Source organism: Lissotriton vulgaris, chromosome 3_1, assembly GCF_964263255.1.
Source record: "Lissotriton vulgaris chromosome 3_1, aLisVul1.2, whole genome shotgun sequence".
Classification (NCBI taxonomy): domain Eukaryota; kingdom Metazoa; phylum Chordata; class Amphibia; order Caudata; family Salamandridae; genus Lissotriton; species Lissotriton vulgaris.
Window position 1 is genome coordinate 1,837,690,612 of NC_141689.1, and position 23,662 is coordinate 1,837,714,273.

Below are 23,662 nucleotides of genomic sequence, written 5' to 3' on the forward strand. Positions count from 1 at the left end.
TATATTGTTTTCTACATATGACTTGTAAAGCGCTCTGCTACTCGCAAGGGTCTTTCTCGCGCTATATAAAACCTTCAAAATAAATAAAATAAATAAAATCAAGGGCTTAAGGGGCATACGTGGCTATCCCTAGTTATCAGTTTTGGTTGCAACAGTAAGGTTAATCGTCAGGATAACACTGCTAAATTGTTCTAAAATCACTCTAAATGAGCCCAATAAAACCCATTGCCAAGGGGCTCCGAAAAATGCCCCACTGTCTCATAGCTCGTACTACTGAGATTTGTGCTACTATCTAAGACGAGTTTTATGAAGATTTGATGCAAATGCAAAACAACTTCCTCTATTAAGTAATGACCAAAACCTGCACAAAAAGACCAGAAGAGCCCACCAAAGACTGGCAAATTGAAAGGACACTAAAGGATGGGGGCAGGGGGTGGCAATGTACGGGCCAGTCAAGGGATGTCCAATCTACCTCAAAGGCTATTGATAAATGAATGAGGTACTTACAGAGCACAAAGTCACCTGGAGGCATCTTAATACCAGGATCCAGTGAATGAATCTGAGCATAAATGAGGGTGCGGGCTATTGAAAAAGATGTGTTTTCAGTGCCGTGCTAAAGAATGTTTGGTTAGAGATACTGTAAAGCAAGGTAGAGAGGAGATTCCATAATTTAGCTGCTATAACGGCAAAGGATCTGCCTTCTAATCATGCACATCTAAAATGGGGAACCACAGCAGTTAAATGGTAAGCAGATTGAAGTGAGTGTGAGGGCAGATGTCCTGAAAGTTTAGCATTAATTGCAGGGGCGCTAGTGTCATGATAGCTCGATGACCCAGACACAGAGACTTAAATGCAATTATCTGTTCCGTTGACAACCTGTGTAACTTGTGATGGTCTTCAGTCACAAGCTCAGTCCTTCGCATCCCATAGACTAGTCTCACCACCAAGTTTTATCAGGGAACCCTAAACAACAGCCTTTAGAGTAATCGAGTCTGGATAATATCACTGCTGCTACCAATAATGCTTTCATAAGTTTTAGTTGGAAAACACATGCATCTGTAACAAGAGTCAACCGGCTTTTCTAATAGAAGGTCTTTGTCTTGCCGGAGCTCACATTTTTGACCATGTTAATGGGACAGGGAAGTGCACCCAGCTGGCTCTGCCAGAAACCAGCACTCCATACTGACTCTGGAATGCATATTACCACCTCAGTCTTTTTAGCCAGCAGTTCGTTTTAACATATTCAAGCTCATCCATCTTTGGATGGCCAAAAAGCACAACTGAAGAGTAGAATGAATTTCTTCCTGAAGACGGATCTGTCAGTAATATACAGAGCAGGCAAAAAGATCTAAAGATGTTAATGAGCGGCATCATGAAGATATTAAATAGAACAGATTATAAGGACGATCCCTGTGGGGAAGGGACTGCTTATGTAATGTCAGAAAGGAGGAGAACAGGAAAGAGCTGAGCCACCAACCCATACTGCACCCAACTGATCCAGAAGAATAAAATGATCAGCTGAATTTATTGTGTAGGACAGATCTAATCAAATGAGTCTAGTGGGATGGTCAGCATCAAGGTTTATTCTCAAGTCGCTGAGGACAGACTTAAGGGCAGTTTCCATACCCTCTAGGCAGAGGCTGACCTGAGCTTCATCAAAGCATTTTGTGTTTTTCTATATGGTTAGAGAGCCATTCGGCCTGGTATTTCTCTCCCAGTTTAGCAAAAACTGGGCAAAGGGAGATATGCTTATAATTACAGTTTTACTCCTCTTTCGATCACTGGGAACAATAATTCAAGAGGAGAAATCATAGAGAAGCAGGGTTACGGCACATGTTATGGAGGGGGCAAGGCATGCGAGAGTCTTCTTGACGAATCAAGGAAGGATTCACCACTGCTGACTTTGAATTACGTCTTCCCTGTTATGCTGAGATGTAGGGGCAGTATCAGCTCAAAGAAGAAAGCAGCAACTCTAACACATCTCCTGGGAGTGAGGAACAATTAAAGATATAGGGCTAGAAAGCGGTTTGCCCAATTTGAACAAAGAGCGCGTTGAATTGGTTGTCTCTTGGATCAGCTGTTTACAACAGCTGGTTTTGGTCTAATACAGTGCTTATAGTGTCTCAGCTGAACTTTGTAGACTGGTGGAGTGCCCTGCCAGCAAGACAAACAGAATCTTCTATCAGCCTTCCAAAACAGGAGTTTTGTTACATCTAATTCAGGCATACTACCAACTGGCTAATCAGGATGAGGGCCAGCATTTGGTTGAATGGGGTAGTATTTGTTCAAATACAGTACCCAGACAGTTGTTAAGTGTCAATGCTAGCTCTTCTGGATTGATGGGGACCAAGGCCAAGACCTGTTTCAAATACTGAGTGGCTTTCTCTCTGTTGATTTTGGACCATTGGCGAGATTGAGAGGGACTGGTCTGTGTGATGAATAGCGTAGTATATTTGGCATTTGTAACGTAGAATTAGATCAAGAGGTGACCTGACCAAGCAACTAAGGTATTGGAGGGAACTTCAACGAGGTTAGAAGGGGAAAATAATATCAATATTATGTCCCTTTAGGTACATCTCAATGGGGCACTAGAGACTGCTCTAACAGGGCAGAAGGAATTTTACGGTGTCAGGGATGCTCATGAGTTGGCGTACAAGGATACAGCTAAAACTCTCTGGCCAAGAAAAAGTTGAACCGAGGTGTTCAAATATGAATATCTTCACAACTGGTGGGCAGGTTTTCATGCATTTCATGTTTCTGGGCTTGGGACAGCCCTGTTTGAACTCGCAGGCCAGGTGTGGGAGCAGACTTATCCTCTAACCTCCAAGAGGCAACTACATGGCACTCACAGGTTTCTTTGCAGCAGGGATGGGCTCAGTAGCACAGTAGTTGATGTAGTCGTTTCTTGAGACACATCCCCCTCTAGTTTATGGAACTTATAAGAGAGCTTCTAGGCACAGCACCTATGTCTCTAAAATTCCTTGAGCTGAATGACGCCTTTCATACTAGCAACAACTGCAGCCGAACAGGCCAAGGGAGCTTCATGGCACTTTATGGTTCGTTCTCAGTCAAAAAGAACGACCAGCACTCAGCTCCACATTCTGAAAGCATCACAATAGGTTCCACTCAGGTATATGTCCACAAAGGTGTCTAATAAGCTGGACTAGAGGTCCAGCTACGATGTCCAATTTCTAACACTTAGGCAGCAGCTCACTGTCCATCACACTGAGGGCCACCTTTAAGTTCGAAAATGTAACCAAGTTTCATCAGTTTCTGTTCTCCGAGGGTTTTCTGTAAAGTTCACTACTTGCCCTCTCCCTGAATGCATTGCAGTGGCTGCTGCCTAAGTGCAGCCAGCGAGGTACAACCTACATGGGGTGTGGCTTGGTGGTAAACCCTGTGCATTTCCACTCCAGACAGGTCTTGGAGACAAAGGAACAACAGTGGAAGAAGAAATCAGATGAAGTTGTCCTTGATGTCTTCTGCGGCCGGTGTTTGTCCTCTTTGTTGTAACCACCATTGTCACAAGCGTAAAGACATTCATGGTTAGCTATGGGTAACTAACAAGAACTCTTAGCGATTGCAAACTCGTCAGTGGGCGCATTTTCTTATGTTTACTATCATTATTGCAAAATAAATGCATATTAAGTTCCATTAACATTTCTAACCACACAGAAAAATAAACACAAGATGAAAGAGACCACTGACAAAAAGCCAGGAGAATGTTCTCACTTGTGCAGTTCTGCACTGCTGCTTATGTCCTCTGCTGGCTTTGGTAACGCCTAGGTCCTAGGAGATTCTAGCGGCACTTTCAGCGTGCACCTAGGCAGCCAGCACTTGCGAGGCCAAAGGCACAGCACTATGGATGTTTGGCCTACACGTTTCTGGTATACTCGCTTTCCTTGGGCACAATGCATTCTCCTGGAGCAAGGCATCGTGCGAATACCTAGTTTCGCTGAATAGAAAGCCAGAACCTCAGTCAGAAGTGGAGCACAGCCCTCATCTCCGGTTTCTACAGGTTGTTACTTTATCAGGAAAATAACTAGTAACCTGAGTAATAGCAAAAGCCCTTGATTGGGTATTGCACTCCTGCATTACACTCAAGCCTCTAATATTCAACAACACAAATGTTTTGTGGTAAGACAAAAAAAAAATCATTGTACAGATGTGTAGGAGGTGGATGTATGTCAAGCTTGTAAAAGATGTGAGTAAAGGTACTTTTTCCAGTGCACAAGCAATCTGTAAAAAAATCTGTGGAGAGCTGCTGCCCAAGTGGGGATGGGAAAATCAATAGTGAAGATGGAGAGGCTCACAAACCCTTACCGATCAGGCACCCTGGCTGGATAGCTGGTTCCACATCTCTTCTTTACAGAAGATGTAAGCACAGAATCCAAAAGATTCAAAGTCAGTGACCAGTTAAATGGATCCCTAACAGTACATCATTGTGTACCTCTTATTTTCACACTGAATGCAGGTATACAGTTTCATACCAACTGGGACGATCCGGTAAACAAAATATGCAACAGTGCATAATGTCAGTAGATAGTGACCTATCTTCACAAAGTCTAGAATAAACACTCTCTTCAGTTGAGGAAAAGTCTGGATTGTATCATTTATCCTCACAGCTTGAGGTTTTGTGATATCCAGGTGGTGGAAATTCCAGAGATGCACGTGGAGGATATGAACAGAAAAAGAGCAGCACCTTGAGGCATCAAATGATCCATAGTGGTAGCAATGGCGAGCAATTCTTCAGCTCTGCATATTGCTGACAGCTGCGGGTAAAGAGATAATCAGTGTCATTGGTGGCTTTTTTCTTCTACAGTGTATTGTGGACATCAGAGTAGTTTGGCTGCAGATCGCGCTTTGATGTGGATCAATTTAGAAGCTGGGATATGGAAGAGATGTGCTCTCTTTGAGGATCCCTGGTTGTTGTATGCTGAAGTGCCTGCATAGTGTGAATTTCCCGCTCTATTACCAGCTTATTTTAGTAGTAAGAGGCAGAACTCCAAGCACGTACCAGAAGAGAGCCAGGATTGAATACAGTGCAATTTAGTGCTTGTTCGAGGAGTGTTAAGGCACTTTGTCCTTGCTTACCCTCTCTATATAAAAATAGATAGGATTGTATAGGTTCACCCTCCCCAAGCAGAGGACCCACGGAGTCTATCCTGCCACTTAGTATCTTTGTCTTTATGTGGTCAGCCGCAGGCAAAGCGGGGGCTGGCTGCATGTTCTCCATGTATTAGAAAACGGATGTTACTCAGCTAGATCTTCTCAGACTCTTCATGGCTATTGCTTCGGAAGAAATGGAACTCTTTTCTTTTTATGCAATTTCAATGTGTTGATTGCTGCCGGGCTTTACTTTGTATTTGTATTGCTGTTGATTTTTTTTTTTTTTAAAGAAAAGAAAATGGCAGTTTGGGGTTCTCCTGTCTGTATTTAAATCTGTTATGCTGCACTGTTTACACAAGACCTGTTGTACGGTGCTGTTTATGCTTGTGTTTCATAAAATCCTTACAAAAGATGAACAAACTAGCTATAAAGAATTGTACACGAGTGCTCTATACTCTTACTGCACATACATTAGTTAAACATGAGCCAATAAGTGCGTCTGTGCTGTTTTTACATCCACACAGAACAATATTCTGGAGTTTCCTGTTTGCATGTGTTACTGAAGACTTCACACATCGTTACCTGCGTTCTCATTTGCTTCCATGAAGATCTGGAAGTGTTTAGCCTGTTCAAACCCACGCCTCGTTATGTTTCTCTGAAATGATTTCCTTACAGCAGGAACTCCAGAACACCATCCGGCGCGCACTTCTGGCCGCCCAACACCATAAAACATGTTGAAAGCGTCCCGACGAGCATCTTCCAAAGGATGTTCGACGGTCGCCGTTGTTATAAACTCAAAGTCATCTCATTCAAATATCTATTTTTGGCCTTCCGAAGAGATCGATAAACTTAAAGTGAAGTATGAAAATATGATAACGCATATTTTGCGTAGTGAAGCCTCAAAGACTTTGGATGACTATTGTGGAAATGATTTCCTGATGAGAATCATACGTGCATATTAATGAGGTACATGCAGTTAGAAAGACCCTAAGATAGTATGAAGAGAATGGTAAAATTCTCTCTTTTTAACCAAAGATCAAGAACAGGCTTTATGTGGTGAAGTCAGGAGTGTTGCGACTTCGACCGCCTGCTTAGTGACTTACCTCGGGACAACAGTGCAGAGTGACATCCATGGGAATAGCTCGTGGATCAGGCCTGTGGGCAGTCAATGGAGCACGAAAGGGACTGAGGTCGACGGGAAGTTTTGGAAAACTGTGACATCCGAGCCACTAGGAACTTCCTTCGATGTTTCCTTAGAACCTCTGGGTGAAGTTGGCAGCAGGAGTCACACTCCTCTGAGTCATGGTGCTCCCAGAGGCACCACATACAGAGTGAGGGTCCATGGCAGACATATGTCATCCACAGTACCTACAAGGCTTGAACCCTGAGGACATGAGAAGTTTGATTCAAAGCACACTGTCCCGTTCGATGAAACCGTCAAGGTAGGCCAAAAAATGGACCGAGGAACCACTTATCTGATGAGCCACGTTGTAATTGTGGAAAAGAAGAACTTGGTGTCAGCGTGTCAGATGAGAACCAATATGGACTCCGTCGACGTCACATCCGGAGGATAACGTCGCTACCGAGTCGCTCGACACTCTCTACCAACGTGCAGAGGTACAGCTGCACAAAAATATTCGATCCAGTCTGGCGGCTGGGGAGATTTCTAAAATAAGAAATCTGCGGCTAAATGTCTCTATCATATCATTTATAACATTTGGCGAGCTGGTGAGAGGATAACTGATAGAATGGCAGACACAGCAATAGTAAGACCATATGCATGGGATAGTAACTTAGGGTGGTGGATATTCACCTTCGCATAAGTTATTTTGTCTGCTTACCAAAATAATGTAATATACCTCTGGCTAATTATATTGTGGCTCCCATTTTCGATCAACTGCTGAAGGTGAAGAATTAGGGCCAGAGAGAGAGCTAACATTCAGTTTATCTGCTGTGTTAATAACAAGCTGCTACTTGAAGTATTAGATATATTTTTCAAGTTTAACAAACTCAATATTTTAGGTCGTTCAGCCAATGTAATCATGGTTAAACTTTTAGCCCACAAATGATGAAAGCCAAACACTGAATTAATCAATGGACCAGAAACACCCATTAAATAAGATGCTTAACACCACAATATTTTAAAGAAACATTTCAACCAGCTCCTGTTATAAAAAAATAATTCTTACAACAATATTTCAATAACTTATATATTATCAAATATTCAACATTTGCTTGGTGTTAGCATCAAGACAACTTATTTCCAAAACGATATGCCTTCATGACATGACTAGGATCCCCCCTCCACAAATATGTTTTAGCTTTCTTAATATGAAGAACTACAAACTGACACAAATCACACGTATAGGAAGCCAATGTAATAAGACTCCTAGAGCATCAAATGCTCCCCAAATCCGCCTCCTTATTTCAGTGGCAAACTAAACTAAGAATTACTCAACGCACAACTGCAAAGAGAAGGAGATTGCATATTATATGCTCCAGGTTCGGTTTCCCCCAGATTTATTGAGGTAGTACAAAAAAAACATACTCGCTGAAAGTAGATATGCCCTAGAACTAGACAGGTATAAATGAACAAGTAGTCTATCAAAGTGTAGTTCATCCAAATAAACATGTAAGGTCCGAAATAAATCCTCACAAAAGCAAGCCCTTCGGAAGTTTAAGCATGATCTATGTAGCAGAGACGGATGGCTCTGCAAATCAAAGCCCAATACATTCTCATCAAACATTCATTTAATATAACTAATCAATATCGCATGAACTGAGAAAGGATAAATAGAGTTTCTCCTCTTGGGCATGCAGGAAAAAAATCAATCAACAGAATAAAAGGCAAGCGATTCCCTTAAAAGAAAGGTTTTGTGGAGAAAGTATTAGGCAGCATTTTTATTTTACTATATCTCTTTTCCTTTGGCTGTGTTGATTAATGTTAGCACACTGTAATCCCCAGTGGTCCGAGAAATGCATTTATTATGCTTACACAGACCTCCTAGTACTTTGTAAAACTGACCCACATCCAATTATGAGATGCTTAAACGCTTCCTTTCGACTGACTAATATTTCTGCACACTTCGGTTTAACTTAAAATGTATACGAATATGTTTGCGTATCGAAACTTCAGATCCTAATTTATAGGCTAGGAGTTAGTGTAACTGGTGAAGTGTCCTTTTGATAGAAAAAAAAATCTGCTAGTGTGGCAGGTTGCGCACAGTCGAAATTTTATGTGTGAGGAGCAACAAAGTGTAGAATTTAAATGGGCAGAAGAAAAAAAAGCACATTTCCGCATGATTTATCACATATTCAACTTAAGGGAAAATCCGCCAGAGTAAGTTTTATCTGGTAGAAGCACTCTTGACATCAATAAGATGGTGGATTTTCTAGAGTAGCCAATGATTCTTTGCAAATCCCCAAAATGTCAGAAGTCCGATCCAAAGGACTATAACCCCAGGAGTAGATTTCGGACTTTTGCTGGCCTTGAATATTGCCCTATGTAAACATACATTTGCTGGATTTTTCCCAGTTTAGGAGAGAGAAAAGGGAGCTATATTGATGGGGTGATGATAGGAAACCTTTGGAAGGAGGAAAGAGTAAGGGAGATCTGAGGAAAGGAGAACCCTCCTTACATGGAGCAAGGGGCAGCTGTGCAACACAGAATTTTTATTGCAGCCTGAACAGTCTTGAAATAATTAAATTGAGTCATCGAAGCAGTCCATGGATCACAGATACCAGGCACCAAGTGGTCACAGAAGTCGCTCACTTACACACAGCACACGGGAACAACAATACCCTTAAAAAAGGAGAAAATTACTAATGCAGTAGACCAGGCGTCCGTGCGTCACATGAAAACCTCATCATCATGGTTGATCACACAAAACCCTTTAACTTCCCTAGAAAAACATCCACCACTTTCTGCCAGCACCAGGCTGATCGGTTCGATGCAAAGGGGTTTTATATAAACTGCAAAAATGTTCAATAGCATACACAAAGAAATTCTAAAATGAGTGTTGAGTAGCCCCCTGCTACACACCTGTAACCTATAAAACAAGCAAAAACTTCACATCTCATCCAGATAATGATCATTCAGCCCCTTAGCCAATCCATCAGAATTCAACCCCTAACAAGTTCTGTAGAAACACTTCTTTTCTTCACTTCAAGACTGCCCTGAAATCACATCTTCAGTCAAAGAACAATAACGGCAGATGACTACCTGTCTGGTGCAGATCCACCTCCGCTCAAAAACTACCAAACAGGTATGTAAATGGTACCATTGGAAGTATGTTTCAAGAGTGCTTTGTTTATAATCTTTCATTGTTATGTACACACTATCCACTACATGTATGTCCATCATGCACTACCAAATATCTACATCTCCTTTGAATGTGTTTATTCAATCTTGAGGCTTAACTTGATCCGATGCCTCAGCAGCTAAAAAAATAAATATAAAAAAATTTGTTACTGTATAATCGGTGTACATGACTAAGGTGATCTTGCATTCCTTGTTTGGTTTAGCCACATGATCCACAAAAAAAGTTAGCCTAGAACCAATATTAAGGTTATAGCTGAGTTTGGGACATTTGGAAGCATTGGTAACAAGTAACAAAGCCCTAGAAGCAAAAGATTTGCAAATAGAAGCATGGCCAGCCAGCAAAACTCACATTTGTATTATGACTGGGCTCACTTTTCGGTGAGAACGTAGGAGCTTCGCAGGATATTAGGAGTAAAGAATAGGCTGCTTGAAAATATTTCGAATTATTTAGTAAACTGTGAACGGGAAGAGTAGAATGGGATACATTTATCATAACGTTAGTTCTAATAATTATATATTTCCATGAGTGAGTACACTTAATGCATTAATGATAATGGCAAAGAAAAGAGGAATCAATCTGCACAAAATTCAACATTAGAATTTCTGTTGGTATTCCTTCACTTTTAGGGGGAACTATTGTTCCTTTCTGAATGAGGCATGCTGGAAACTGCCTAATGTTTACAGACTGTACTCAGACGTACCGCTTAATAGAATTGTGTAATACACAAACTTTCAGAGGAGGCTCATAGGTCTTGACCTGATAAAAATAGATCCAGTGTACCATTTTGACACCATTGTTTGATTCTCATATCGGTAGATATTTGGAAATAGACCTGGGATAGTGCATACTAAAAGATGGACCAGCCGTCCTCAGACCTCACAAGAGGGTTACAATCCCCTCAACAAAAAAAAAATCTAATTTCTTTCCAAGGGTGCAAAGGATACTAAAGTATGCCATTTGTGCCATATTTCTTTTCCCTTATTGAGGCAACTAAATTATGACTTTTGTGGTCATTCATGAATATTATTTTAAAACGAATACTACCAGGGTTCCGGTTGACGGCATAGCTTACATTTGTTTTATCCTTTGTCATACTTAGTTGTTGCTTTACACAGAAGCATGTTGCCCTCCCAAATTCAGCAAGAGCCACTGTAAATATTACTGCTTGGTTCTAGTCATGAAGCCGCTTTATCTGGGGTTGTCCAGTATGACGCATTGGCATTGCTTTTTAGGTCTCGGCCTGCGTAGGCTGCGCTTGCGCAGTCTCGCCGGCGAGATCTTCTGTTTTTCAGAGTGGGGCTTGAACCCGCCCCTCTTCTCCATTGGCTGGCTTCCTATACGGAGGCCAGCCATTGGAGGAGAGGGGCGTCTGTCCATTTAAGCCTCGTCTTTTTGGGATTCAGGGGGGGGGGGGTTGTTTTTTAGTTTCTTTCTCTCCTCTTCCCATTGGCTGGAATTTTACATTCCAGCCAATGGGAAGAGGAGAGAAAGAAAAACACGCCCCGAATCCGAAAATGACGGGGCGTTTCTCCGAGGCATTTCTGCATGACCTCGGAGAAACATGGTGGTACTGCTTGGTTTCCCGCCGGCCTCTCAGCCACTGCTGTCCACCCTGGAGCTTATCCGAAAACCAGAAGAGTCGTCACGCCTCGGTGACAGCAGTGCGGTCACACTGCGGATGCCGGCGCAGCTCTATTCACCCCGGCCGCAGTGACTCAGCAGGATTTCTCACCGGGTACAAGCAGATGTCTTGATTTACCTGTTACAGTGAGCAACGCACCGGAGCATTAATCCTTTTTCCCGGCGTGCACTATGGCTCTCCGCTTCATACAAACGCAGAATTTTTTATTGTAACTGGGCAGGCGCGACGTAACAAGCTTCCCGAATACAAGGAACGACGTGAACCGAGTACAGTGAACTGCGCTGTAGCCGGAACACCGAAAAAGGTTGGGTTGTGTTGCATTGCGCTTCCGGTCTGGTCCAGGTTAGATCTTCTGCGCGCATGCGTAATAAACATCAGCTCGTCCCTCTTTAAAAGCTAAACCTTAGTAAACTGCTGCTTTTGTTACGAGACCAACCTCCTATGGGGTGAAGTATTTTTCCACGAACAACGATGCCCCCAATATTGCACCCCTGCGTAAAAGCAATGACCCGGCCGTCTGGAAACAAAGCGACTGAAAAGAACCAGAGTCACCAGGACCCAAAGCCCCTCCAAACAGCTAGCGCCTAAATATGTGTATCCTGCACATAGGAATCACTCGGAAGAGAAAGTTTCCCTGAAAACTAAGTTCAGAATTTCTGCTCTCGACCATTTATGATAAAACCTGTCTGTACTCGAAATCCCTACATAGCGACTCTGTTCTCGTTTGACCTCACACCGAGTCAGCTAAATTTACTTAGTATGACTTTTAGTGCTTTCAGGGAACTTACTTATATGTGACATTTCAATGCGTAATGTGTGACACTTTGAGTGACCCTTTATAGCGAGTAGAATAAAGCCGTTATGATTTATGTTCATTCGAGAATCGGAAATAATCCCTTTTCTGAAATGTAGTGGCCTAGTTATTGCCTTAAAAGCAGCTGCTACATTCCTGAGGTGCCTAAGTGTAAACTGCTTTACTGCCTGTTCTTGCAGGTGTGTGTGTATATTTAATTTCGCTCTGGTCATGGAGCACATGGTCAAGGAGGATGGCTCTTGTGTGGCTGACCCCTGCCTTTGGCTCAGTTCGAAACCAAGGCAGCCAGTCCTGGACCTAGAGAAACCAAAGGGCTACCTCCTCAGAGGGTCTCGTGCAGTAACAGGTGTGAACATCTTAGCAGCCGTTTGGTGATCATGTATGATACTGCAAACACGCGTTTAGGTGAACTACCCTAGGACTAAAATTTGTATATTTAGCCTGGTTTAGTAGCTCAGCAGATGACCTGGAAAAAGGTACATAGAGCCTTGCTTGCACTTCCAAAACGACAGTTGGTAAAGGGAATATTGTCGAAGTAACATTAAACTAATTATTCAAGCGGGTTTTGTGAACTTGGCTGCTTAGTCCGTTCGTTTTTACGAAATCTGTTCAACTTGTTTCATCTGTTCTGTTTGTAATTTAATTTTTGTTTGCTTAACTAAGGCTGTCTTCTTCTTAGCTGTCCCTGTTAAAACTGAGGCAAAGTCCAAGGCAGTAGCTGCCCCCGATGTGTGTGCGCTCTGTGTGTGGTGTTGCTCGCTCTGTGTGTGTGTTGCTCGCTGTGTGTGTGTTGCTCGTTCTGTGTATGTATGTTGCTAGCTCTCTGTGTGTGTGTGTGTGTGTGTGTTCCTCGCTCACTGTGTGGCTCTGTGTGTGTGTGTGAGTGCAAATGCAATAGGTCTCGCATTTGAGAAAGATTAAGCTATTGGCATTGTAAATGACAATCTTTTGGCTGGTGATTAGTGATAAGATATCACAACCAAACCGAGCGCACAGCGATAAGATTGATTTACTACTGTTCTAGTTTCAATATAAAACATTGATATCTTGTTTATTTAATTTGTGCATTAGAGTCTCTTCTCATCTTCACTCTATTTTAGATTTAAAGATTAGGTCATCACAATGATAATTCTTACACATATGTACAATTTATCACGTATTGTATTTCATTTCATACAATTATCATTTGAAATTTGCGGCGATTGCTGAGTTGGTTGGCCAGATGCATTTCGGGACCGTTGTCCCTTCTTCAGGGGCCTCTGTGAAAAAAATGACGAACATGAATTTGTTGTAGCTGTCATTAATATCATATTCATATATTTACATTTTTATAAGCCACTGTAAAGTTTTGAGTGCTCCACCTAAATTACTCAATTATTAAATTCAAGGCTGTCTCTATTCAACATCAGTTAAAATGCAGATACTTCGTTTGCTGATATGCTTAATAACATACTGTGTATATTTACAATGAACCATATTAAGGCCTGTTGGTGATTCAGTGCTAATAAGGGAACTACATAAATGAAAACCATCAAAACTAACCTTGGTTGTCAGATGCTCTAAACGTTAAAATTACACCCTTTGCGTGATAGTCCAGCGTTTAGGTGGATAACGGATGATGCTGAATTGACCTTAATGTTACATAGTAATACACGAAAGCAATAGTATCAACACGACAGCCAACTCAAAGATTAACTATCCATACCTTCACAATTCCACTCGTTTTCGTGCCTTCTAAATGATTGCGAAGGTTATGTCTAGAAATGAATATGTAAAAACCTAATTTAGGAACTATCGGCATAGAGCAAAACTCTCAGAGTAAATACAATGTATAATAAAAACGTAAAAGCCGGTCGAAATACCTTCTATGAAGATTTTCATCCGTTATCTGAAAACAAGATAAAGTCTCGTAAATATCTCAAATGGCCTGTTTGAGGGTATGGCTAGTCTCGCATGCAATAATCTGTTAAACGCTCACCTTAGGGACAAGAAAACGAGCTTGTCGTGCACCGCGTTTCAAAGAAATTTAGGTTTCCACATACGGAGAACCTGAGATCTCGCAAATCTTTATGCAACGAGTAAAGAGAAACGCTGGTCGGAAATGTTCTAAAGTAGCGAAAGCATAACGGCGGCCATTTTGTAAAGTCTGTTTTACTTGTGATAATATGGGAAGTTTCGAACAATGAACATGAACAAGCCGATAAATACTAATTTACTAGGTGTTGGTGAAGAACCGGGATTTAAACCCAGCGGCGCCAGGGGCACGCCCAAAGTCTTCGCGTTCACCTGTCTTAGAATACAGAGACACAGGATACTTCTTGGTGGCGTCAAAGATCAAATTTATTAGCTGCAGCCAGTAACAGAGGTCCCAGAAGTACAACACAGTGTATGTTCTCAGGAGACTGCTCAACATTACAAAGCAAGCCATCCCTTTTTATACAAAAAATTTTGCTTCAGGCAAACAGTCCTTATTTACAGTTTGACCACTCATATGTTTCCACGACAAAAAGCATTGCATGATGACAAACCCATTTTTCAGTTTGTCCAGTCCATAATTAATCATCAAACAAACCCATAATAAACAATCTTCTTTAGACAAGCCGGACAAACCCATAATAAAAAGGACAACAACCCACATCATAAATAGACCATAAAGGAAGAAACAGAAACAGATAGAAGTAGGATAAGGCATGTTTGTGTGTGGTAAAACTTTACAATGTCCTGTGCTCTGATCCTTAATCTTGATCAGCTAAAGGGCAAGAACTGGTTTGGCAAGGTCAACTTCAGGCAACAGGGTCAGTTCACTCAGGTCAAACAGAAGTGAGCACAAACTGACTGTACGTGTACATGTCCTAAAGACTCGTTTGGCCACAGTCATCAGCCTATGTGAGGGCAACCACAAAATGGCTGCCATGCACAAAATGGAACCCGAGGGTACAGAACGAAATCTTCAAATACACAGGGAATCCATCGGTGTAACATGACGAAAACACTCATACTTGCTGAACTCACTGTTTACGGTTCGCTGTTAACAAAATCGTAACAGAACCACGACCTTTATGACTCCGGTTCAGAATTTACAGAACCCAATTGGCGATCGAAAAGAGTTATATATCAAACAGCAATAAACTTGGCATTAAAGCGCATTTTGATCCTTTTTACAGATAAGATATGAAGCACTTTGGGTTTTGGCATAAAAGTATAGTGCATAATTCTGAAATATATTGTGGTCTGAGGGATTACTTCAGTGCTTACTGATGGTAGAACGTGCCATATACAAATATATGTAATTTGATAAAGCAGCATTCAGCTTTTCAAGACAAAGGTTTCCGAACACTTACGCAACTGGAAAAGTTTTAGCCAAGAGAAACTGAGTCTCAAAACTATCTTAAGTATCCTTTGAGCATTGCAGCTAGTACAACACTGCTTTATTCCTTAGCCCAATATACAGTGGGGTAACTAAACTTGAGGGGGCACCCCTTGGAAAGTACATGGAGGGGCCCTCCCTCTCACCAGACCCAGTCAGGAGCTCTCAGGCCGGTGCCGTAGGGCCCCCCCTGGAGCTCGGTCCCACCAACCCTGCACCGCAGGGGCTTATGGGGATAATGTTAAACCACTGCCAATATAACATTAAAAATAAAGGGCTCTTCCGGCATTGGCCTAGTCTTTAGTACAGCCAAAGAAACGCACAAGTTACTACTTGTGTAACAATATATCTGTAAGAGACATTAGTTAGTGATAGATTCCTTACCTTAGAATATCCCCAGGCGTCAGACTGGATCCGGAAACTTTTGCGTAGCAGTACCCTTGCGCGTCGGTAGGCGTTGTCTGCGGCTCCGCGCCCGTTGTCGGCGTCGTGGGCGCTGTGATGACGTCTGAGTACTTAGACGCCGCCTCCGCGTGCTGACGTCAGTTCTTAGACACAGCTTTTCCGAGCCAGAAACGCAGAGCTATGCTAAAAACCAACACTGGTGCCTTGAAACTAGGGCCCTAATAGAGGATGACCTTAACCCTAGATACCGGTTCGCAGAACGGGGAGGATGGGTGGATCGGTAAGGAATCAATCACTAACTAATGTCTCTTACAGATATATCGTTACACAAGTAGTAACTTGTGCATCTGAAAGAGACACGTTAGTGATAGATTCCATACCTTAGAATAGATACCCTAGCAATACCAACCCCGGTGGTGGGTCTGCGAACCAATAATCACACCAGAAAGTCCTGGAGGACGGAGCGGCCAAAGAAGCCATCCTTCCGGACTTGACTGTCCAGGCAATAGTGTGTTGCAAACGTGTGCAGCGAGGCCCACGTGGCAAATGTCCTGCAAGGGCACAACTCGGCTGAAGGCAGTTGTAGTCGCTGTGGCTCTAGTGGAATGAGCACTCAGCCCAACAGGGGGTTCCTTCCTTGCCAAGGAGTAACACGCCTGGATAACCAAGATGATCCACCGCGAGATGGTCCATTTGTGCACCGCTTTCACCTTCTTAGCGCCCACGTAACCAACAAAGAGTTGGTCATCCACCCGGAACTGGCGTGTGCGGTCCAGATAGAACGAGAGCGCACGTTTTGGGTCCTGGCGGTGGAGCCTCTCTTCCTCTCTCCAGGAGGCGGAGGCGGAAAGAAGGTGGGCAAGGTGATGGATTGCCCAATGTGGAAGGCCGTGACTACCTTGGGTAGGAAAGAGGGCCTTGTTCGCAACACAACCTTGTCCGGATGGACTGAAAGGAAAGGAGGTTTACAGGATAGAGTCTGGAGCTCACTCACTCTCCTGGCAGAGGTGATGGCTACCAGGAAGGCAGTCTTCAAAGTGAGAAGGCGAAGAGGACAGTTGTGAAGTGGCTCAAAGGGAGCGCACATCAGAAAGGTAAGAACCAAGTTCAAGTCCCACTGAGGCATCACAAAGGGAACAGGAGGGAACGTATGTGTGATGCCTTTCAGGAATCGATTAACGATAGGGGACTTGAACTAAGAAGGTTGAGCAGGCAGCCTCAAAAATGCTGAAAGAGCAGAAAGGTAGCCCTTGAAAGTGCCCAGAGCAGAGCCCAGCTGGGCAAGAGAAAGAAGAAAGAGAAGAACCTCAGAAAGAGGGGCATTGAGGGGATCCACAGCCTTTGCTGTGCACCATGCCACAAATCTGTTCCACCTGCAGGCGTATACCGACTTTGTGGAGGGAAGTCTGGCTGCCAGAATGATGTTACAGACTTCAGGAAGCAAGTCAAATGGCCTCAACTGTCGCCGCTCAATCTCCAAGCATGGAGGTGGAGACTGGACAGGTTCGGGTGGAGGATCGTCCCCTGCTGCTGCGACAGAAGGTCCTCCTGAAGAGGCAGACGAACCGGAGGATCGACTGACATACTGAGTAGCTCGGGATACCAGTAACTTCGTGCCCAGTCCGGAGCCACAAGGATGACTTGTGCCCGGTCGCGCATGATCTTCTTCAGCACTCTGGGCAGAAGTGGTATAGGCGGAAAGGCGTACAACAGACCGCAACTCCACTTGCGACGAAAAGCGTCTCCGAGCGAGTGCCGCCTTGGAAATTCCAACGCGCAGAACTGATGACATTGCACATTCTCTTCGGTGGCGAATAGATCTAACCAAGGCTCTCCCCACTGCTGAAAGAGGGCTTGCGCCACGTCCGAGTTCAGACGCCATTCGTGATCCATCATGCACCGGTGGCTGAGTTCGTCCGCCCTGGCGTTCAGAGAACCTGCCAGTGTTGAACCACCAGAGTCACGCCCTGATGTTCCAGCCATTGCCAGAGGCGCAGAGCCTCCTGGCAGAGGGTCCACGACCCAGAGGCGCAGAGCCTCCTGGCAGAGGGTCCACGACCCCACCCCGCCCTGTTTGTTGCAGTACCACATGGCGGTGGTGTTGTCTGTGAACACCTGCACTACCCTTCCCTGGACAGAGGGGAGGAATGCCTTTAGTGCAAGACGAATCGCCGTAGCTCCAAAAGGTTGATATGGAGCTGGGACTCCGCCGGAAACCAGAGGCCTCTGATCTCTGCCTCTCCCATGTGGCCTCCCCAGCCCTGGAGGGACGCGTCCGTCACAACCACGTGCTCCGGTTGAGGAAGGCAGAGGGATCTGCCGCTGACCCAATCACGGTCCGTGAGCCACCACTGCAGCTGTCTCGCAGTGCCCTTCGAGATCAGGACATGGTCGGACATGTTGCCCTGATGCTGGGCCCACTGAAACTTCAGGTCCCACTGCAGAGCCCGCATCCGCCACTGGGCGTGATGCACCAGAAGGATGCAGGAAGCCATCAGCCCCAGAAGCTGCAGCGTCAACCTGACCGAAACCCGGGATAAAGGCTGGAAGATTGGAATCAGAGCCTGTATATCCCGAACCCGCTGTTCGGGTGGGTAAATCCGAAACTGCGCCGAGTCGAGAACCGCTCCGATGAAAAGGAGCTTCTGAGAGGGACACAGGTGTGACTTCAGCACATTGATGGAGAACCCCAACTGGTGCAAGAGGTCTGCCGTTGTCTGGAGGTGGTTGACGAATGTCGGAGGCGAGCCCGCCTTCAACAACCAGTCGTCGAGGTAGGGGAAGACTGAAACCCCTAACCTGTGCAGATGAGCTGCGACCACCGCCATCACCTTCATGAACACCCGTGGGGCGCTGGTGAGGCCTAAGGGGAGCACAGTAAACTGAAATGCTCATGGCCTACAGAGAATCGCAGGTAACGCCGGTGGCGTAGGCCCCCTTTGCCCTTCTTGGGTACCAGAAAGTAGTGGGAGTAGCAACCACGTCCTACTTCTGGCCCAGGAACGCACTCGATGGCCCCCTTGGCCAAGAGGGCTGAAACTTCCTCCTGCCGAAGCCGCTAGTGATCCTCCGATACGCGGTGGGTTTGCGGTGGCATGGCTTGAGGGGTCGTCTCGAAAAGGAGGGAGTAGCCCCTCCGGACGATCTGCAGCATCCACCTGTCCGAAGTGACAGTGCACCAGTGAGAGTGGTGATGGCGAACCCTGCCCCCCACTGGCGTCACATGGGCCGAGAAGCACGGACTAGGAGGGTTTAGAGGCGGATGCTGCGGGAGAAGGTGTGGACTGGCCTCGCCGTTGTCCCTGACCGCCTCCACGGCGATTTCCACGGCCGACACCGCGCTGGATGTTAGTCTGCGATGTATGGCTGGGGGCACGTGTGGGGGTGCCCCTTCCTTTGCCACGAAAGGAGCGAAAGGCACCCGTTTGCTGGCGCGGGGCTGAGATGCTCAAGGACTTGGCCGTAGCCCTGGAGTCCTTAAAGTGCTCAAGCGCGTGGTCTGCCTTGTCGCCAAAAAGGCGATGGCCATCAAACGGCATGTCCATCAGAGTGTTTTAGACATCTGCTGAAAAGTTGGCGGACCTCAACCAGGCATGGCGTCTAACCGCCACCGTCGTTGCCATCGCTCTACCTAGTGAGTCGGTGGTATCCAGTCCACACCGGATGGAATATTTGGCTGCATCCCGACCCTCCACAAGGGCTTGGCTGAGTTTGACCCGTACCTCCAACGGACACTGTGGCAGCACTTCCGCAACAGTCTCCCACAGAGAGTGGGTGTAGCGGCCCAAGAGGAATGCGGTGTTGGAAGACCGCAGTTCCAGACTAAGGGAGGAGAAGATCTTTTTTCTGTACTGCTCGTACCTCTTGGATTCCCTGTCCGGCAGAGACGACGGGAATGCGGTCTGGGAATTGGAGGCCTGGATATTTAGACTCTCGGGGGTCGGGTGGGTGGACAGGAAACGTGGGTCGCCCGGGGTCGGGCGGTGGCGTCTGGCCACGTTCCTATCTACGGGCGAACCCGTAGCGGGCCTGGACCAAGTGCCCAAAAGAACGTTGGTCAAGGCCTCATTAAAGGGCAGCAGAGGCTCGGCCGAGCTTGACTGCGGTTTAAGGACCTCAGTGAGGAGGTTAGTCCTCACGGCCGCGACGGGGAGCTCAAGGCCCAAGGCCTTGGCAGCCCTCATCAACACCACACTATAGGTTGCCCCTCCTCCGAAGCCACGGTAGGAGGGGAGACAAAACCAGTGTCTGGAGAGGTGTCCAGGCCACTGGCCTCCCCAAGGTCTCCTGTGCAGTCCTCTTGAGACTGACACTCTTTGGTCAGAGGGTCCTCAGACCCCTCCCAATCCTCCTCATCACCCATCTCCTGATACTCAGGGTTTTCAATCAATGGGGCTGGTTCATAGAAGTGAAAATCTCCAAACGCCGTTGAAAGCGGCGCCAAGCAGCGCCGTTCCGACGTCGGAACCGGAGCGAAGGAGACATCGGGGGGCGCCGTACGAGGACGGCGCCGGAGGCGACACCTGACGGACCGTCCACCGGTGACGATCCAGATCCCGAAGAAGGTCCAGTGGGGTCCCGCGACACCGGGCCCGAAGGCGTCGGCGGCGTCGGGACCGCTTGACCCTGCGGCGCCGGGCCCTGCGGCGCCGGCTGTGTCGGGACTGTGGGGCCCGCGGCGCCGGGCCCGAAGGCGCCGGCGGCGTCGGGGCCGAAGCACCCGACGGCGTCGGGGCCGAAGCCCCTGACCCGCTAGGGGCCCCAGACGGGACCGCTGGGCCCGAAGGCCCCGCGGAGCCCGTCGGAGGAGAGCGGGACCTCATGGCCATGAGAAAACGCTCGATCTCCTCCGGCGTCGCGCCTAGGGACCGGAGGGTGTGGGGAAGGACACGACGCACGCGACTCCGAATGAGGCGCGTGGGCGGTGTCACCCGAACCCCCGGCCACATCGCGCGAGCGTCAGGGGGGAGTCAGAAGAGCGATGACGTCTCTTTGTCTTCTTGTGCTTCTTATCGGATGACGACTTCGACCCGGAGGAGTGGTGCCGACTCCCGGAGCAGTGGTGGCTCCGTCCCCGCGACCTGTCCCTCGACCTCCCGTGAGACCGGGACCGGGACCTCTAGCAGCGCGGGGCAGACTGCCGGAGTTCGAGTCGCCTGCGGGACCACTCCCGCTTGGCTTTCGAAAAGAGGGCCCGGCAGTCGGAGCAGGCCTTGTCGTCGTGGTCGACGCCTAGACCAGTTAGGCACAGGTGGGGAGGATCCGTGACCGAAATCGTGCGGTCGCAATCCTCGCAGTGCTTGAAACCAGGCATCCCTACGGCACCGATCTGAGTCGTAAGACTTCGAGAAACGATCAAAAATGATCCCAAAAAGTTCGTCAAAAATTGACTACGGTTACTGCTTTTTCCAGATCTGCGCTGGCTGGCGCGGAAAAAAGAAGAACTGACGTCAGCACGCGGAGGCGGCGTCTAAGTACTCCGACGATGTCATCATGGCGCCCACGACGCTGACGACGGACGCGGAGCCGCAGACGACTCCTACCGACGCGCAAGGGTACTGCTAAGAAAAAGTTTCCGGATCCAGTCTGACGCCTGGGGAGATTCTAAGGTAAGGAATCTATCACTAACGTGTCTCTTTCAGATATTATATTCATGATACCTTCAGTGAAAAACCAATCCACAGGATAAATGGCAAAAAAGAGCGGACCAAATCTAGTTTTTCGAAAAACGGTGTGACCTCTGTTGTCAATATCCAATATCCATACCAACACAAGAAGATCAGTTTTCGAACGCCCTTGAGAAGTTTTGTGATAGGAAATGCTTGTAACAAGAAACATGTTGGAATCTGGTCTGGGGATCATAGCAGCATGGCAAAATAGGGCTGATCAATCCAGATGGACTAAGAAACTATCCTCGGCCCTAATGTTTTGTAAAAAAGTGATGCCCTACACATTCTTTACAATGAGAGAAAGGGGAAATTGTTATCTTCGGTTCTACTGGAAGATAAAGTTGTGCACGTGTTAACAGTTTGGTCCACAGCACCCACAACAAGAAGGATCAAAAGGGAGAAAAATGACACCAGAAAAAGAGGCAACCAAAGAAAGAAAGAAATATGTAATGATGGCGCTTTGCTGCCAGATCAACCCTGTCTCATCATCCTGTTTCCACACGCTATGCCTGCTCTGGAAGATCTTTACGTAGAACCCAACCGATTCCAGAAAGACGGTCACCCACGCACTCATCAGCAGCAGAATTGAATATGACAATGCACGCGCCACGTTGGCATCACCCAGAAACTCCTCATTCAACCAGACTTATCCTCAACAACCCCTGCTGCAGCCACATCACAGCCCACCAGAGAGACCTCCACTGGCTCCCAGTCAACAAAAGAATCACATTCAAACTCCTCACACACGCCTACAAAGCCCTACACGACGCAGGACCTGTGTACCTTAACCAGCGCGCCTCACATTCCATGCACCCACCAGAGACCTCCGTTCCACCCAACTGGCCCTGGCTACTGTCCCACCTATTCGCAAGACCAGGGTTGGAGAAAGATCCTTCTCCTACCTCGCAGCAAAGACCTGGAACATCCTCCCTCTCCACCTCAGGCATTCACTGTCACTGCCTCAATTCATGAAGGACCTCAAGTACTGGCTCTTCGACTGAACCACAGCGCCTTCAACGGACCAGCAGTTCCCCCAACCCCACCCCACCTCCGTGCTTGTAAACCCTTAACGGTGATTAGTCACACTTTACAAGCCACCTGTTTGATTGATTGATGATTTAATAAAGCAGAATATATAACTTCATGGGTACCACAGGTCACAGTGCCTTGGAAGAGCGCAAGTTACTGGATCTTAATTACTCTCTATGCTAACTCATAGCATGTCATAGTCTATTGCTTCAATCACCACTAACTGATCCAAAATATCCAGCCTGCCAAGGAACCAGTCGCTTAACGTCTATACACGGTTTTGAAGATCCCCACAGACAGAAGCCCAAATTTCCTACTGCCATGGGTCACATCACAGGAAAAGTGTCTGAACATTTTGACCGTGGCTTATTATAATATGCGTTATTACATTTTGTTAGAAATTAATATAGAGAATATCTTACTTCAACACAGAACTATTGTCTCGGCCCACCCATACTACGTGTATTTATTTTATTTTATTTTAGAGCACTACAAGATACCATGTGGTTACGTCAGACTGCACGTCTGCTAGGTGTGTGATGAAGAGGTGTGAAACTTGATTGAGCGATGTGTTCTCCAATTGTTGGGGTGCAGACTCCAATAGGGAACACAAGAGCATTTCCAATTTGGTCGACAGGGTGTGATGGCTGTGTCTCGGTTCTCCTTTCTTTAAAATCTGTGTGAGATTGGGACAGCCTACACTGCCAATCTTCAACTAAATTAGGTATTTCCTTACAACTTGGAGAGCTTAGCTTGATAAAGCGGATGAACATTAAGCTGGGCTGGGGTTCTGGATGTGTCCAAACACCAAATTTCTAACCTCAAAGTCCACTAAGCCAGAGGTTTGTTGGATAGATTAAGAAAACTACTAACGGATGACATCTAAGTCTAGTTCATTTGTGTGCTCAACTTTGAGATGCAGACCAGCTGGGAGCTTTAAGATTCTGTTGGAGCCCATCTGGGTTGCCTTACCGTTGACAAAGTTTTTTTCATGTGTTTTATTGGATTTTCAAACATTAAAACAAAACAGTTGTACATCATTGTAGAGTTTGCAGTTTCAGTAACAGAATTTCAATACCACCACATTACAGTAATTGACACTGACTGTCCACTTACTGTGAATCTCATCCAATGTTGCATTGTGTCATCTTACATACAATAACTATGACACCTGTTCTTTATCTCAGTTAAACAACTCATTAGATGGGGGTATGCTTTGTTTTTCCCTTATTTTCTTTTTTGTTTCTACTTATTGCCTTCAGTCTAATGGAACGGGTGCTTCCATTTAGCTTAATATATTGTGTC

General features: G+C 46.0%; 1 protein-coding gene and 1 non-coding gene across 2 annotated transcripts in view; one reads left to right on the plus strand and one right to left on the minus strand.

Annotated features, from left to right (window-relative positions):
- The window catches only part of LRBA (LPS responsive beige-like anchor protein), a 2,444,222-nt gene that overhangs the window by 631,345 nt on the left and 1,789,215 nt on the right, over positions 1 to 23,662 (minus strand). The gene's annotated exons all lie outside the window — the stretch shown is intronic.
- LOC147728515 (small Cajal body-specific RNA 16) lies at positions 12,107 to 12,286 on the plus strand. The gene has a single exon (XR_015309629.1).